Source organism: Cervus elaphus, chromosome 20 (genome assembly GCF_910594005.1).
Source record: "Cervus elaphus chromosome 20, mCerEla1.1, whole genome shotgun sequence".
Classification (NCBI taxonomy): domain Eukaryota; kingdom Metazoa; phylum Chordata; class Mammalia; order Artiodactyla; family Cervidae; genus Cervus; species Cervus elaphus.
This window is the reverse complement of record NC_057834.1, coordinates 125,603,034-125,621,070: the sequence shown is the minus strand read 5'-3', so window position 1 is coordinate 125,621,070 and position 18,037 is coordinate 125,603,034.

The window sequence follows — 18,037 nt, the reverse complement described above, 5'->3', positions numbered from 1 at the left end:
ATTATAAAACTGTAAAAATTTGTATAGAGAAGTGTGATCATATTCAAGTTTGAAAGACTTGAAAGACAAACTGGAAGGCCTACATTCCAGGCCCTCTTCTCTTGCCTCTCTGGCCTGCCAGCCCCTCCCCCAAGCTGCGAAGGGCATGAGCAGAAGGGACGGACGTGACTGTGACAGTCAAGGCAGAGTACATCGCGAAGGCTCCTCCCACGGCACCCTGGCCAGAGCCCACCTGTTCAGGGGCCGGGAAGCCCCGGAAATCCCAGCCTGGCCATCTGGGTCCACAGCAGGTGCCTTCGCACAGCGGAGCCAGTCTGTGCCAAGGCTGCTCACCACTTCCCTCGTGTGGCCGCAGTAGGAACTGCAACCTTCGATTCCGCTCATGCCGCTTGCCGGAGTTAAGGCTGGAAGACTTTTGTTAATGTAAATAAGAGTTAGATCTTTTGAGGAAGCTAATAATGTTCCAGGCCTTGTGCTAAACACTTAACATAGACTATTTCCATTGACCCTTAAAACAGCTCTTCTAGGTGGGTCCACTGTATTATCATCTCCATTTGACAGATGAGGAAATAGAATTTGAAAAAAGTGACCTGTCCAATCTGTTAAGTGGTGCCATCAGGATTCAAGGTCTGACTCTTGGCCCTACATTTAATGCAAGAAAGATAAGTCCTTGGAGAAACCAATAAAACAACGTTGTTGTTTTTTAAATTAACCTTGATCCTGGCCTTATCCCAGGTGCTGGCAATTTAGAATTGAGAAAAACAGCCATTAGGAGAGACAGGCAGAGAAACATTTCTGACCCAATGAATCCTGGAAACAGCAGAGAACATGTTAACTCCAGGAAGGGGTGGAGGGAATGGGGAGGGATCCCAGAGATGTCCTTGAAGCTGAATCTTGTCGAGTTTCAAGGAGGGGTGAAGGAGTGGAACAGAACTTACAAGTATCCTATGAGAAGGAAGACCGGGGCTTTGGGGAGGAGCTGTTGGGATAGCTGAAGATGAGGTCGGACAAGTATACTTGACCAAGCTAGAGTTTGGGCACAGAGGATTCAGGGCACAAAGATTTTGAGAACTTTTCCATATTTCTGTTGATTTGGTCTAGGGACCACCTACTCTGCCAATCCAGTTTGCCTGGTTCCTCCCAGATGTTCCCCACCTGGGGTCAAGGTGCAGGTTGCCTAAACCAGAAACGTGGGAGTCAATGTTGACTCACCCTTGTCCTCAGTTCGGTTCAGTTGCTCAGTTGTGTCCAACTCTTTGCAACCCCATGAACCGCAGCACACCAGGCCTCCCTGTCCATCACCAACTCCTAGAGTCCACCCAAACCCATGTCCATTGAGTCGATGATGCCATCCAACCATCTTATCCTCTGTCGTCCCCTTCTCCCCCTGCCCTCAGTCTTTCCCAGCATCAGGGTCTTTTCCAATGAGTCAGCTCTTCACATCAGGTGGCCAAAGTATTGGAGTTTCAGCTTCAACATCAGTCCTTCCAATGAACACCCAGGACTGATCTCCTTTAGGATGGACTGGTTGGATCTCCTTGCAGTCCAAGGGACCCTCAAGAGTCTTCTCCAACACCATAGTTCAAAAGCATCAATTCTTCGGCGCTCAGCTTTCTTTACAGTCCAACTCTCACATCCATGCATGACCACTGGAAAAACCATAGCCTTGACTAGACGGACCTTTGTTGGCAAAGTAATGTCTCTGGTTTTTAATATGCTGTCTAGGTTGATCATAACTTTCCTTCCCAGGAGTAAGCGTCTTTTAATTTCATGGCTGCAATCACCATCTGCAGTGATTTTGGAGCCCAGAAAAATAAAGTCAGCCACTGTTTCCACTGTTTCCCCATCTATCTGCCATGAAGTGATGGGACCGGATGCCATGATCTTAGTTTTCTGAATGTGGAGCTTTAAGCCAACTTTTTCACTCTCCTCTTTCACTTTCATCAAGAGGCTCTTTACTTCTTCTTCACTTTCTGCCATAAGGGTGATGTCATCTGCATATCTGAGGTTATTGATATTTCTCCTGGCAATCTTGATTCCAGCTTGTGCTTCCTCCAGTCCAGCGTTTCTCATGATGTACTCTGCATATAAGTTAAACAAGCAGGGTGACAACATACAGCCTTGATGTACTCCTTTTCCGATTTGGAACCAGTCTGTTGTTCCATGTCCAGTTCTAACTGTTGCTTCCTGACCTGCATACAGGTTTCTCAAGAGGCAGGTCAGATGGTCTGGTATGCCCATCTCTTTCAGAATTTTCCACAGTTTATTGTGATCCACACAGTCAAAGGCTTTGGCATAGTCTTAAGGCAGAAATAGATGTTTTTTTGAAACTCTCTTGTTTTTTCGATGATCCAGCGGATGTTGGCGATTTGATCTCTGGTTCCTCTGCCTTTTCTAAAACCAGCTTGAACATCTGGAAGTTCATGTTTCACATATTGCTGAAGCCTGGCTTGGAGAATTTTAAGCATTACTTTACTAGCGTGTGAGATGAGTGCAATTGTGCAGTAGTTTGAGCATTCTTTGGCATTGCCTTTCTTTGGGCTTGGAATGAAAACTGACCTTTTCCAGTCCTGTGGCCACTGCTGAGTTTTCCATATTTGTTGGCATATTGAGTGCAGCACTTTCACAGCATCATCTTTCAGGATTTGAAATAGCTCAACTGGAATTCCATCACCTCCACTAGCTTTGTTTGTAGTGATGCTCCCTAAGGCCCACTTGACTTCACATTCCAGGATGTCTGGCTCTATATGAGTGATCACACCATCATGATTATCTGGGTCGTGAGGATCTTTTTTGTACAGTTCTTCTGTGTATTCTTGCCACCTCTTCTTAATATCTTCTGTTAGGTCCATACCATTTCTGTCCTTTATTGAGCCCATCTTTGCATGAAATGTTCCCTTGGTATCTCTAGTTTTCTTGAAGAGATCTCTAGTCTTTCCCATTCTATTGTTTTCCTCACCTCCATCCAATTAATTTCAGGGCCTGCCCTGCCTACCTCCTAATGCTCCCCAGGTTCCCTGTCTGCTCTCCACCACCATGGCCACTCCCCTCCTCCAGAGGGCCATCCTCACTCCTGAATCCAGCTGTTGAATCCAGTGACTGGGTCTCACCACCTCCAGACCTTCACATACGCGAAATCCGTCTACAGCAAATCTGACCACCTTCCCCCTCCTATGCAAAACCCTTTCACTATTACATATGCAAATGGGTAAATAATGAGGTCCTACTGTATAGCTTAAGGAACTATATTCAGTATCCTCTAATAAATTCATAATGGAAAAGAATATGAAAAAACATATATGTGTAACTGAACCACTTGGCTGTATATCAGAAATTAACACAATATCATAAGTCAACAAAACTTCAATAAAATTTGAAAAAAGAAAACCCTTTTTATCAATTCATTCAACAAATATTGAGCAAGCATTTGTTCCATGTCGAGTAGTGAGGACACAACAACGGGAAGGACATAGAATTTAAAGCCAATTTGGGTGCCAGACATCAGGCCAATGATTACAAGCTGGGATATGTGTCAGAGGAGGGCCTGACCTAGAAAGGGAGGTCCTAGAATGTTCTCCACGGTATCCATCCAAAGTTTGAATAGCAGTCAACCAGATCAAAGAGTCAAGGATGGGGTAAGAATTGATGCAAAAACTCTGAAGGTGCTCCTCTGAGCCTTAGTTTTCTTATCTGTGTAAGAAGATTAACTGAGTCACTGTGTGTAAAGTCCTCAGAACAGGTCCTAGGATATAATAAATTTTCCATAAGTATTAACTATAATAACAATAAGACTTATTATTATTTAAACGGAGAGCCATTGGAAGTATATCAGCAAAGAATTACATGAGACTAGCATGACTGAACGACTTCACTTTCACTTCACTTTCACTTTCATGCATTGGAGAAGGAAATGGCAACCCACTCCAGTGTTCTTGCCTGGAGAATCCAAGGGATGGGGGAGCCTGGTGGGCTGCTGTCTATGGGGTCGCACAGAGTCGGACAAGACTGAAGTGACTTAGCAGCAGCAGCAGCACTTTTTTTTTTTTTTTTTTTTAGCAGCAGCACTTTTTAAAGATCATTCTGGCTGTAGGAATCATGGGTTGGAACAAGGAAATAATAGATTTGGAGGGGTTAATGAGGAGACTTTTTTTTTTTTTTTAGTTGGAGGCTAATTACTTCACAACATTGCAGTGGGTTTTGTCATACATTGACATGAATCAGCCATGGAGTTACATGTATTCCCCATCCCAATCCCCCCTCCCATCTCCCTCTCCACCCGATTCCTCTGGGTCTTCCCAGTGCACCAGGCCGGAGCACTTGTCTCATGCATCCAACCTGGGCTGGTGATCTGTTTCACTATAGATAATATACATGCTGTTTAATGAGGAGACTTTAACAGGGGTTCATTGAGAGCTATGGGACATTTAAACTAAGGCAGCAGAGGGGACTTGGAGAGATTCTATGATTCAGGCGGTAGAAACTACTAACCTTGAAATTTGATGGGTGATGGGATGCTATAAGGGGTGGCAAGGGACCTCCCCACGTTGTGACCCTGGCAGCAGGGGATGGTGGTGATGTTCTTTACTAGGTGGGGGAGGCTAGAGCGGGGCCAGGCTGGGGAGATGCTGAGTCCAATCCTGGACGTGTTCAGGTTCAGGTACGTTGGAGTATCCTGGAAGACGAGCTGTAGAAGCACTTGGTTAGGTCTGGAGTTCAGAGAAGAAATTGTGTTGGGAGACAGAAGATTGAGATTGTTGGCAAATACATGAATATTGTGACACAGTCAATCCATCTGGAAAAGGTGGGAGGAAGGAGATAAATAAATGATTTTTAAGGTCTCTCCTGGTTCCAACACATGTAGGATTCCTAATGCTGAGGTTGGTAGTACTCCAGAGACAAAGAGAAAAAAACCCGCATGGCCTGAACTTGGCAGAGGCCCCTGGGAGGCTGTTTGTTATTCTTTCATCTGACTTTCTGTTACTGAGCAGCTACTATGAGCCACATGCTCTGCTGGAGATGGAAGGGTCAAAAGACCCAACCCTGGTCCTCAGGGAATTCACAGCCTAGTGTGGAAACAGAAAGGGCAAGAGCAATTCCAAAATAGGAACTCAAGTGCCCCAAGGCAAGCCTGGGAGACCTAGGGATGCTTCCTGGAGGAAGTGGTATCCAAGGCAAGAGTGGAAGGTGAGCAGAAGAAAAGTGTGTGGAGAATCTGGGCAGAGAGGGTTGTTGCCGTGGTTATTTTAAACATTCTCATTCCTCTTGGGTTTTCCACTTTGGACTCTACCGATGTGCCCTGAGAGTCCATTTCAGATGCTGAAAAACAGACACTACTACTTGCATCTCTCAGGCTGTGTTGAATTCACCTTCTTCTCCTGGATCCTTCTCCTCAAAACTCTTCCAGCAAACTCCACCCTCCCTGCCAGGTCTTGGATGAGGGTGGGGCAAGAGAGGTGCCCAGGGTGCAGATTTAGGGAGGCACTCACTCTTAGGGGCAGGCAACCTGCTTCCCTGATCACACAGGTGCTGTTCACATGTGGATCCTTCTGTTTACAGTGACCCTCCCCCCACCCCGTGAATATTCATTGGAAGGACTGATGCTGAAGTTGAAGCTCCAATAATTTGGCCACCTGATGCCAAGAGCTGACTCATTGGAAAAGACCCTGATGCTAAGAAAGACTGAAGGCAGGAGGAGAAGGGGACAACAGAGGACGAGATGGTTAGATAGCATCACTGACTCTATGGACATGACTTTGAGCAAGATCCAGGAGACAGTGAAGGACAGGGAAGCCTGGCATGCAGTCCATGGGGTTGCAAAGAGTCAGACACAGCTTAGTGACTGAAGAACAGCAACCTCCCCACCCCATCCTACTCCAAGGCTCGGTTCAGACATCAGCTCCTCCTGGATGAATCCTGCTCTCCACAGTCCTCCCCCTGCCTCCTCCCGAGTCCAAGGTAGTCCTCTGTGCTCACAGCATGGTGAAGACTGCACAACACAATGGTTGCCAGAGCAGGCCTTGGCATCAGAGTCCTGCCGTGCTGTTTATTATCTGCGAACAACTCTCTGAGCCTGTTTTCACTTGTGTCAAATGTGGTACCAACCTCACAGGAGAGCTGTAAAGATTAAATGAGAAAAATGTTTGTAAAGTGATCTGGCGTGATTGGTACAGGGAACTCAGTAAGTGTTTGCTATTATGACTTTGTTTATATTTCCTTCTAAAGCCCTCCTACACGTAGAGATGTAATCTAATTATTTTCCTGTCTCTGTCTTCACTATATCATAAGTTCCTCCGGGCAGGGAAGAGGAGTAGGAGGGAGAGATGAAGGAGGAGGAAGAAGACCTTCCTGGATGACATTTAGCAGGAATGAAGTCTTGTCTGTGATATAACTCAAGGAGAGAAGTGACAAATCGTCTGGGAAAAGTTCTGGGCAGGAAATCTGGAGCCTTGGGCTCAAGTCACATGGCTCCAGGGATGGCACAGTGTCCACTTTGAGGAAAGGCCGCCGAGACCACAGACCCGGTGGGGCTCAGGTTTGGACCATATGGCCCCTCCGACCTCTAGATGTAGCAGATGGGGGCCAGCCCTGAGCCAAGGGTTACCATCTCATGATTAGCTGGTGACCTTTAACTAATAGCCCAGCACAGTCATCCGAGACAGGCCAGTTAGAGGCTCTCTTGAACCAAGGAACAGAAAGAAATTGTCAGGTGACAGAGAGAGGTGAGGTAGGGAGGTCAGGCTCCAGCGAAGCCCTGAGCGGAGATGAAGAGCAGGGACCAGCAGTGAGCAGCGGCCCGGCTGGAGGGAGGGAGGAGCAGGACTGTGCAGAGACCGGGAGGCTGTGAGCAGGGAGTCCTAGAGCTGCCTCTGGCGTTTGGATGCCAGTCCTTGAGAGAAGCTCCTTTACACGTGAGCCGGAGGGGTTGGTTTACTGTTCCTGGCCACCTGATGAGTCTGACTCCACTTATCTCGGCAAGTCTCTGCTCCTCACTGGGCCTCAGTTGGCCTAGACCACCCTTAAGGTCCTCCCCAGATGGATGCTCCCTTTGAACATAGCATGCAGTGGTTTTTAGGTTGTGGGCCACTGAATTCAGCATTAGTTAAGCATGCCCACGGTACCCTGGGTCCCTAGAGAGCTTTGTGGCGGGCTGAGGAGCCTGGAGGAGGAGCCCAGCACACAGCGGGCTTTGAATCCGAACCTCTCCCTTCCGCTGCATCCTTCATTGGATCACAGAAGCGAGGAACCAGGCTGGGTGTTTCTCCAGTGTCTTTTGGCTGCTGGATGCCCTACCTGTCCCCGGAACACTTTCCTGGACCTGTGTCAGCCTTCAGAGGATTTCAGCGCCAGGTCTGCGCCAAAGAAAGTACCACTCCAGGAAGAATTTGAACAAAGAAAGTTTCCTTTTTTGGTGTTAAGATCTCCTGCCTTCCAGCTGTTTGGCTTTCAGCCTGTGCCCTGCCTTCATCCCTCGACGCTAACGACTATGTTGATAATAACACTTTCTTGCCTTTTTATGGGGCTTTGTACTTTTCAGGGCCTTTTCATGCTTGTTGACTTATTTGATACAGAAACCCAGGGAGGATGGGCAAGAAGGAGGGATAGAAGGTAACACCTATCATTTCTCCCATGCCATCTATCCCCTTAAAACAATGTATTTTAAAAATAAATTTAGAAAAATTATGCCTTTGTTCTTTTTTATTTTGTTTCTGCCACGCCACCCAGCTTGTGGGACCAGGGATCAAACCCATGCCCCCTGCAGGGGAAGCTCGGAATCCTAACCAGTGGACGGCCTTTTCTGCTCTTTAACAAACAGATGGAAACGTTGAGATTGAACTTGATTAAGTGATTTGCCCAAGATCACAGAGCAAGTTAGTGGCTGACTGGGTTTAGGAGGTTTCCAATCATGGATCATACTTGAGTGGGACTTGCCTAACACCATCTTGCAAGATGCTACTGGCCGTGGCAAGGTGCCTCTGAGAACAGTGGTGTTTTGGGCACGGCTGCTCCTTTGAGGCTTCCAGGAGTCATCCACAATCTCACTTCTCCAGGCCCTCAAGAGACTTGACTAACCCCTGGTGGCCTGGATAGCAACAGGAACCCACAGTAGTAAAGGTAAGACATAAGGATTCAGTAACAGTTCCTCTGGTATCAGTCAGGATAAATGCCATTGGAAGAGTCTGTTTTCTTGTTTTGATTGAAGAGCACTTGGGGAAGGGTAACACAGGAAACGTTGAGAACTGCGGGTTTATCTCCTCTGAAAAAGAGGATGCAGAGGTGATAGTTCCTACCCCTCCTCCCTTCCTAAACCTCATTGGCAGCCAGGGCACACCCTTTCCCCACCTGTCCATGTTGGGCCCCCTGCCAATTGTGTTTGTTTTTCTATTCCCACCTCATCATTCCAGAGCCCATCCCTTCCAGCCACAGCATGGAGTCAAGTTATCTTGGGAGGCAGGCAGTAAGTTCTCCATCACATGGTTCTAATAGGTAAAGATGAGGAAGCAAAAGGAGCATGAGACTTTCCCTGTGCTCTCTCCAGGGTCCCCCTTGCTCCCGTCCCAGTGCCCCAGCAAGGGGCTTAATTGCTGCTCTGTGGCATCACCCAGCTCGACACCTGCAAGCAGCACACCTGGGAAATTAATCATGGCAGTCAGCTCAATGGCCAGGGCAATCCCACGCCAGTCTGGGTGAGGACAAGAAAACAGAAAGGGTGCTTGGAATTTCAAACAGAGGTAGTTTATTTCAGAGAACTGCTTTGCTTGAGGGAGCAAAAGGGTAAGGTGGAGAAGACTAGAGATTAATAGCTGCAGGAAGCTTCTACCATCCCTAGACCTGGAGGGTCAAGTGGAAGGGTACTACTAGATCCAGAAGTGCTACTGATGCTAGTGGGATATTGCTTTTGAAATGATGCAGTGGTCACTGGAGCCTAGAGCCACCTCTTCAGTACCACTGACACTTTTGGAAATACTGAAGGTCTCTGAACCCAGAATCACCAGCTGCTGCCAGAGTCTCCAGCAGATGCAGAAAGAAAATGCTTTCACTTCTCCTCCAGTCACCCCATCTCCAGCCATACGGTTTCCCACCTGTACTTCCCATTGATTGAATCTGACAGGAAGTCAGCTAGCAAGAGGAGCCTGAGAAATGTGGTTTTCAGGGCCCTTTAGGGCCTGGCACTCTTCAGTACAGAGCAGAACATGAAAAAGTCTAGACCAGAGCTCAGAGCAAACAGGCAAATGACCAGCACAAATGCTATTGAAACTTGCAACTAATTTTGGCACTTAAAGGGATACATATATGGGACATCAGTTGATTATCTCATTTCTCCATTTCCCCCTTTCCAATAGCTCCTGATTTCCTTTCCAGGATTCAAGTATTTCCAGGAAGCTGACTCTATCAGGGAAAAGGAGGGCTGAGCTGGTCAATCCCACTGGCCAGAATGACTGGTTCAGGGTGGTCGCATGAACTCAGCCTGTCCAATCAGAGTGAATCTCAGGATTTTCTTCTCAGGAGGAAAGAGTGTCCCTGGAGACTAGGAGACTAATGTTCAGGCACATATGGAAGCCACATGCTTAGGAAGCTCTGGCATACTTGATCAAGCTCTTGTACCTTAGGGTGCCAACTGCTGGTTACAAAGACCAATTTATAAGCATCACGGAAAACCCTGGAAGAGAAAGGAAGTTCTAGGAATCAGCCACTCTTCTCATGGTCTCATCCTGGAACAGTGGCTTTAAAATATGTTGTACTGTACCCTCAATAAGAAATAAATTTTACAGTACACATGTATTACTAGCCAAATAAATAACTGAAACATAAGTTTCACAATAGTTTTCACAATATTTACCCTTGCTATGTGCAATTAATTCAAATTTTCAATTCTATGCTATTCCTTTTTTTTTTTTTAAATAAAGCTGGTTGCAAACTTCTAAGTGGTTTTATGATCTACTAATAAGCTAGGACCTGCACTTTGAAAAACACTGTCCTAGACTATGCCATCATCAGTTGCTGCAAAATTTGACTTTTCATTTTAAGCATCCTAACCTTTACTAACTTTTCTGCTTCTGTACCCATATTCTCTTTCTCTGCTCTGAAGAAAAGTACACAGTGCCCTAGCTCAGAGGCCAAGCTCTAGCCAATCTGTGCCAAAGACCCCAAAAACTTACCTCTGCAGATCTTTTCTCTCTTTTTCATTGTCAATTTCTGCCTGTCTCCTAGAAAATGCATAGTTTACAAAATTGCTCCGGAGTTGGTGATGGACAGGGAGGCCTGGCATGCTGAGATTCATGGGGTCTCAAAGAGTCGGACACGACTGAGCGACTGAACTGAACTGAATTGATTCCTTCTTAAAACTAAAACAAACCAACAAATAAAAACTCCGCTTGACCCCATTCCAACTTCTACTTCCTTGAGTAAAAGCAGAGTAGATGTGGTTGAATGGGACATGAAACAGAAGGGTGGCCTAGAGGTGAACTCAGTAGAAGGGGTAAGGACCTTGCCAAGAAGGCAAGCAACGGGTGTTCCAGGGAGAAAAACATCATAATTTGTGTAAGCATATAGAAATCAGAAGTGAATTTCAACCCCAGAACTGCCTTCCTTAATTTCCTCTTTGGACACTTCTGCTTCCTGCCTCCCAAATGTTTGCTGTTGGAGCCTGGACTCCGTAGTCAGGGAAGCTCAGGTTCAACCCCAGCTCTGCTGTTTCTGAACTGGCTAACCGTGAATAAATCACATCTCTTTACGTTTCCTCATCTGTGAAATTAGTCTAATAAGATCTATCTTATTGAGTGGGACAAAGATTAAATAAAATCAATATAGGTTAGCTCCTATTATCATCAAGACTTTCCCTGATCTTTATGCAAAACCTCACTCCCCCACTAATAATCATTACCCTTGTGACCACTTGTTGAGCAATCCCCCTGTGCCAGGTGATATGCTAGGGACCATACAAACAGGGCTTCCCGGCCATGAAGGATTCCCTGGCACCTTCTCATTGTAGAGTTTCCTCTTTTTGATCATTTAATTAACATTTTTTAGAGTGAATACCATGCACCAAGGAGTGGACTGGCTTACTTGCATTCATTCATTCTAGCAGATGTTAATTAAACACCTACTATTGTGTCTGGAACTTACTAGGTGTTGGGAATACCAAGACGAACTTGGCTGTGAACCCTGAAGGGTTCACAATCTAGTTACACAGTAAGTGCTATGTAATGAGGATATTTTATGAGTTGCTCTTTCCTTCTAGTCTCTTGGTCCATGCAACCCTGTCTTTGGCTCCAGAACCTTGGCTGACTGTTTCTGATTGTGTTTTTCTGGCTTGATCTTGGAGCCCTACCTTCAGGACATACCTTTGGGTTCTCAGCTCCCCTCATGGCCATCAGGATTAAGATTAAATTTTTTTTTGTTCCCTGTCTTTCCCTTCCTGGGATCCCCTTCCAGAGGAAAGATATTTAACAGATGTCCAGAAGACAGGAAAATTGCTGGTCTGGCTCTAACCCCATCACACTTTGAATACTTCTGTCTTAATTCACTCCATCTTCTAATTGTTAAACCCAGCTGACTTTTTTTCCTTTGCAGATCTTTTGCCCCTTTCTCTCTTTTTGGTATCATGTATTATTCATTATCCTTTGCATCTTTCACTTCTACAGCTCAGAGTGGTTAAGGAATCTGTTCAATTTTTAAGAAGTAGAATTGAGACTTAAACCTAGATCTGACTGACTCCAAAGCACATGCAATATCCAATACTCCGTGCTTTCTTCCCAAGCAGACCATCAGTGTGGTCTTGACCTGTCCAGTATATAGTCATTAACTACATAGTTTTTCAAACTTAAAATAAAATGAAGCAAAGAATTCAGTTGCTCGGTTGCATTCACTGTCTTCAAGGGCTGAACTGCCGCATGTGGCTGATGGCTGCTATACTGAACGGCACAGATATAAAACACCTCCATCACTGCAGAAAGTTCTGCTGGATCGTATTGGTTTAGATAAAGAGCAGGACAGCATTGGATTAGATGGTGTTCTGTCCTCAGATCCCTTCTTTTTATCCTTTCTCCTCTTATTTATTCTCAAGGAGCGGGCAGCCCTTTTTGGTCTGCCCAACTCTCTACCCCTACTTTTCCTCCCTACTTGCTATCACACCATATACACAGCCTTACAGTGGATACAGTCATATTTATAACGTGACCCTGTGCCCCACAATGATGTTGACTGGTTCAGGGGTAGACATCTGGCTAAAACTAGTCCAAACAACAGCTCATTCTCCCAGGAATTTGAAATTGAGACTAAAATCTAATCACCTGACTGATCTCTTAAATGGAGGTACCCTGGGATCCAGGGGTGACCACACTTTCTTTGATTTGAATTGGTAAAACCGGTCTTCAGGGAGATAAATAACAAAACAGTTATACGTATTGGGGAGAATTGAATCTTGGAGCTCAAAGGATGTCAGGCCTCTGTGTCCTTCTCTTTCTCTAAGATCTGCCTTCCTCTGTGATGCCTTTGTGCTCAGACAGGCTCTTTCTGTAAAGCAGAAGTGGTAGCCACCCACAGATCTTTATGACTCAAGACCTACAGAAGAAAAGTCTTGTCTCTCTATGTTCTACATCTTTAGGAAGGCTTTGCTTAGCTTGGTTTGAGTCAAGTGCTCAGCTGTTCGGAAACTGTGATCTGTCTTGACAAGGGCTCCTAGAAAACAAAATCTGAAGAAGGGATTAAGTGCTAAAGCTTTATATGGGATGCATAATGCTAGAGCAGTGAGGATGAGGGGATAGGGAAGCAGGAAAAGATGGCAAGCAATGCAAGGCAATGTTTGTTGCTACGTCTTTACAATGAACTGTAAAGAGACACATCTAGTCTCTGGACTGGTCTACCCACTCAGACGTGCAGAGAGCCTACAGACTGTTTGTATGGAGAAACTATAGCTTCAAACAGTCCATCAGAAGGGAGGGAGAGTAGTAAATTGTTCCTCCATTAATCATCGCTGGCCCTGAAATGAAAGTTGCTCAGTCGTGTCCGACTCTTTGTGACCCTATGGACTATACAATCCATTGAATTCTCCAGGCCAGAATACTGGAGTGGGTAGCTGTTCCTGTCTCCAGGGGATCTTCCCAACCCAGGGATCGAACCCAGGTCTCCTGCATTGCAGGTGGATTCTTCACCAGCTGTGCCACCAGGGAAGTTTATAGTTGGCTCCATGGGCAGTTAAATCTCTGGTATGGGTTATGTCTCCTGTACATCCCCGACCCCTTCAGCAGCTGCTTAGGAAGCCAGATCTCATGCTCTGCGAGGTGGTGTGTCCTCAGGGTCTGCAAAGTGCAAGAAAAGCCAGACTGTCCATGCTTGCAGCTAGTTGGCTTCAGTCAGTGGAACTGCGAGGCCTCACTCAGAGCTGGTCAGCCATGTCTGTGGTTGAGAGGGACCAAGCATCTAATGGTCTGGGAGCCAAATGATGCAGAGAGACTCTGAGGAGGCCCTGGACCAAGGCGTGGGGCTCATGATGACTGGTCAGGGTGGGTCACACACTTACCCCTATGGCTGATGGGGTATGGAGGAGATGCTGTGAGCTCATCCTCTCTCCCCTCTTTTCGGTTCAGATCCTCAGAAAAGAGACCCCAAGACAGGGTTAAATGCAAGAAATTCAATATGGAAAACACCTGTGAGAGACAATGGGGGACCAGACCTGAGAGAGACTGGGAGAGGACCACCCAACAGTGAGACAGGTCTGACCGTAAGTGAAGAAGATAGAAGGCAGGAGTTCTAGGTGGAAGCACCTTAGACTGCAGTGCAGCTCCAGGGAAAGCTTATGAGGTCACTGAGGAGTCCTTGAGCCAAAGTCGTCCATCAGAAGAGCGTCACTGATCCTAGGCCTGTCCAAAAATCCCCGCTGTGCTCAGTCAGTGGCCAGGAAGTGAGCTTGTGGGAAGTGAGGCATGGGGGTGAAGGGCAATGGATCTCAGAGCGTAGCTGATAGATTTCAGAGCTCGGCAGCTGGGCTGCAAGTACAGTGTCATTACCATTGGAAAGGGCATGGGTACTGAGCAGGCAAGACAACAAGTGTCCATCCCAGAGCTTACAATGTCCCACTCGCCACGCTCTGGAGAAGTCCAGAAATCTTCATCTGGAGACTACTCTACTCACAGGGGTGAAAGGAGTCACACCATACACCTTCATGTCTCTTGCTCCTCACCTCCGCAATAGCAGATCAACAATCAAGTCCTTCAGTCCTCCATTGGCAACGTCACCTCTGCATTTGTATCTTCCTCCCTCCATGCTCACTGCTACTGATGTGCTCAGGCTCCTGTTAGACCTTGTCCTATGTGGAAGTCTCCAACTGGTCATTCTGCAACCCCACTCCATCCTGTTATTTCTGCCAGATAGCCATTTTGTGTGTTTGTTTTGGTAGCACTGGGTCTTTATTGCAGAGCATGGGCTTTCTCTAGTTGCGGTGAGCCAGGGCAACTCTTGGTTGCAGCGCATGGGCTTCTCATTGCGACGGCTTCTCTCTTATTGCAAAGCACAGGCTCTAGGTGCCAGGGCTTTGGTAGTTGTAGCACACGAGCTTGGTTGCTCTGCAGCATATGGAATCTTCCTGGAGCAGGGATCAAACCCATGTCCCCAGCATTGGCAGGCAGATTCCTATCCACAGACACCACTAGGGAAGCCCCATGTAGTGGTTAAACACAGTTGTGACCATGTCATTCCCATTTGTAAAAGCTTCTATCACTGGGAATGTAAAATGGTATAGCTGCTGTGGAAAACAGTATGGTGGTTCCTCAAAAAATTAAACACAGAATTTCCATCTGATCCAGCAATTTCACTTCTGGATATGTACCCTAAAGAGTCAAAAGCAGGAACTCAAACAGATATTTGTACACCAAGTTTCATAGCAGCATTATTCGCAATAGTCAAAAGACAGAAACAACCCAAATTCCATTGCCAGATGAATGTATAAGCAAAATATGCTATATACACACAATGGAGTACTATATTCAGCCATAACTAGAGATGAAACTTTGCCTGAAAGGCTATTCGACAAGAGGGCCCAGTCCTCCGGAGGTCTCTCAGGGGTTCAGGTCCACATCTTTAAGCAGTGTGGGCAGGAACAGCATTCAGGAGCAGAATGACAGGGCCTGAGACCAGGGGTGCTCTTTGGCCTGATGGCTGCTTGTTCTGAAGCCGTCCTTGCCCTGATGCCTTCATGTTGGGCTGCTGAGGGGAGCAAAAGAAACTGAGAGGCAAGACATAGCGCAGGGCCCCTGGTGGCAAGGCCCTTGTCCCCTGTATGCCTTTGCACCTTCCTCAAGCATGCGTGTTTTCTCTACCCTCCTCTTCCTCCCTCCAAAAAAGAAAGAAATGAAAGTTTGATATGTGCCATAGGACATAGCTAAGATCATGGCATCTGGTCCCATCACTTCATGGGAAATAGATGGGGAAACAGTGGAAACAGTGTCAGACTTTATTTTTTTGGGCTCCAAAATCACTGCAGATGGTGACTGCAGCCATGAAATTAAAAGATGCTTACTCCTTGGAAGGAAAGTCATGACCAACCTATATAGTATATTAAAAAGCAGAGACATTACTTTGCCAACAAAGGGCCGTCTAGTCAAGGCTGTGGTTTTTCCAGTGGTCATGTATGAAGAAAGCTGAGCGCTGAAAAATTGATGCTTTTGAACTGTGGTGCTGGAGAAGACTCTTGAGAGTCCCTTGGACTGCAAGGAGATCCAACCAGTCCATCCTAAAGGAGATCAGTCCTGGGTGTTCATTGGAAGGACTGATGCTGAAGCTGAAACTCCAATACTTTTGGCCACCTCATGCAAAGAGTTGACTCATTGGAAAAGATCTTGATGCTGGGAGGGATTGGGGGCAGGAGGAGAAGGGGACGACAGAGGATGAGATGGTTGGATGGCATCACCGACTTGATGGACATGAGTTTGAGTAAACTCGGGGAGTTGGTGATGGGCAGGGAGGCCTGGCGTGCTGCGATTCATGGGGTTGCAAAGAGTCGGACACGACTGAGCAACTGAACTGAACTGAACTGATATGACATGGATAAAACTTGGAACACAATGCTAAGTGAAACATGCCAGACACAAAAGGATAAATATTGTATCGGGTTGGCCAAAAAGTTCGTTTGGGTTTCTCTATAACGTCTTGTGGAAAAGCCTGAATGAATTTGTTGGCCAGTCCAATATAATTCCTCTTATAGGATATACTTGGAATAGTCAAATTCGAAAGAAGAAAAGAGAACAGGGTTTCCTAGGAGCTGAGGGTGGGGAGGATGGGGAGTCATTGTTTAATGGGCACAGAGTTGCAGCATGGGATGACGAAAAAGTTCTGGAGACAAAGAGTGGTGACGGTTGTACAACGATGTGAATGTATTTAATGCCGCTAAACTGTCCTCTTAAAAGTGGTTAAAGTGGTAAAAGTAAATAAAAACAAGACTTCCACCACTAAGTCTCCCTAGCAGAAAATAAAACCCAAGAGCCTTAATCTGATCAAAATGTATTTTTCCAGATGATGCTTCTTTCCTTTCATCATCTTATGTATTTCCTCCATCAATCCCGCTTCCTATACGTGCTCTAGTGGCCACCTATACATGGCATGCTCTTTCCATAATTCTACACATTTTTGAAATGTCACATCCTCACAAATCTTTCCTGAATTCTTCCCATTGTTTCATACTAAGTGGAAGTAATCTCTTCCTTTTTGAACTCCCACAACATGTGAATTATATCTTTAGCACTTACTGCTCTTCTTTGAGATCAAAGATGGCATCTAATGAGACAGAGGGGTGGAGCTTAAGGTATTCTAGAGAGGTCTCTCTATAGTTTTAACACTTTAGGGAATCTACCATCATCTCAGAACTGGGCCTCAGTCTTGCCAACTCAGAAGTCAGGTTTTAATAGTAAGCACAGAGTGGAACCATCTCCCAGGAGGGCTCTTATATTCTCTCAGTTCACAAAAATGGATAATGACATACACCAGGTTCTAGTAGATTAATTTACAATGAAAAGTGCAATTATCAAGAGAACTGGGATCCTCCAGGTGGTAGCTCACTAAATTCTGTCCCAGAGGCAGGACATTTTCTGGGTGAGCACAGAATCACACCAGGAAAGCATATTGATCTTAAGAAGCATTTATTAGCTGAGGCACCCAGAGATAATTCACCCACTGCAAGGATGACATGGACAAGAAAATCTTAATGCCCAGGTCAGTTTGGCTGAGACAGGGCTTAGATGGACAACATTAGTGCTTGTCTCTGCCTTGTTTTCAGTTGTCATGTCTGAGTAAGTCCTTTAGTTCACAGAATCTCTCTCCAAATAGGATAGAGAACTAGCGGTTGACAGAATAGTCTCCAAATATGATACAGAATGGTTGGCTGACAAGATTGATTAGGCTTCTATTAAATTGCAATCATATCTGCCTTGAGATTCCTCTCATATGAACTGGATCAGCGTTTGGTTTATTTTTGATCATGTTTGTAGACAAGCTCTTGGCTTACCCCTGTGTGTGAGCACGTGATATGTGTGTGTGTGCTCAGTCATGTCCCACTGTTTGCGACTAGTGTACTGTAGCCCGCCAGGTTCCTCTACCATTTCCCAGTCAAGAACACTGGAGTGGTTGCCATTTACTCCTCCAGGGGATCTTTAAGACTCCAGGGTTGAACCTAAGTCTCTTCAATCTCCTGCACTGGCAGGCGGATTCTTACCGCTGAGTCACCTGGCTTTCAGAGCTGTGTTTGCCAGTTTAGGCTAGCTAAGTTACGCTGCAATAACAAACAACTAAAACAATCTCAGTAGCTTATGACAAAGGTTTACTTCTTATGTTACATGTCATGTGTGTCAGCTGTGTCTCTGCACATCTTCATTCTGGGACCAAACCTGGAAAAGTAGCCCTATTTGGAACGTGATCCTCTCATGACTGAGAAAAAAACACGATGGCATCATAAGATGGCTCATACATTTCTGCTTAGAAGTGGATCAAGCTATTTCTACTCACATTTCGTTGACCAAAACAAAGTCAAGCTTGATGACATTAGGGTGAG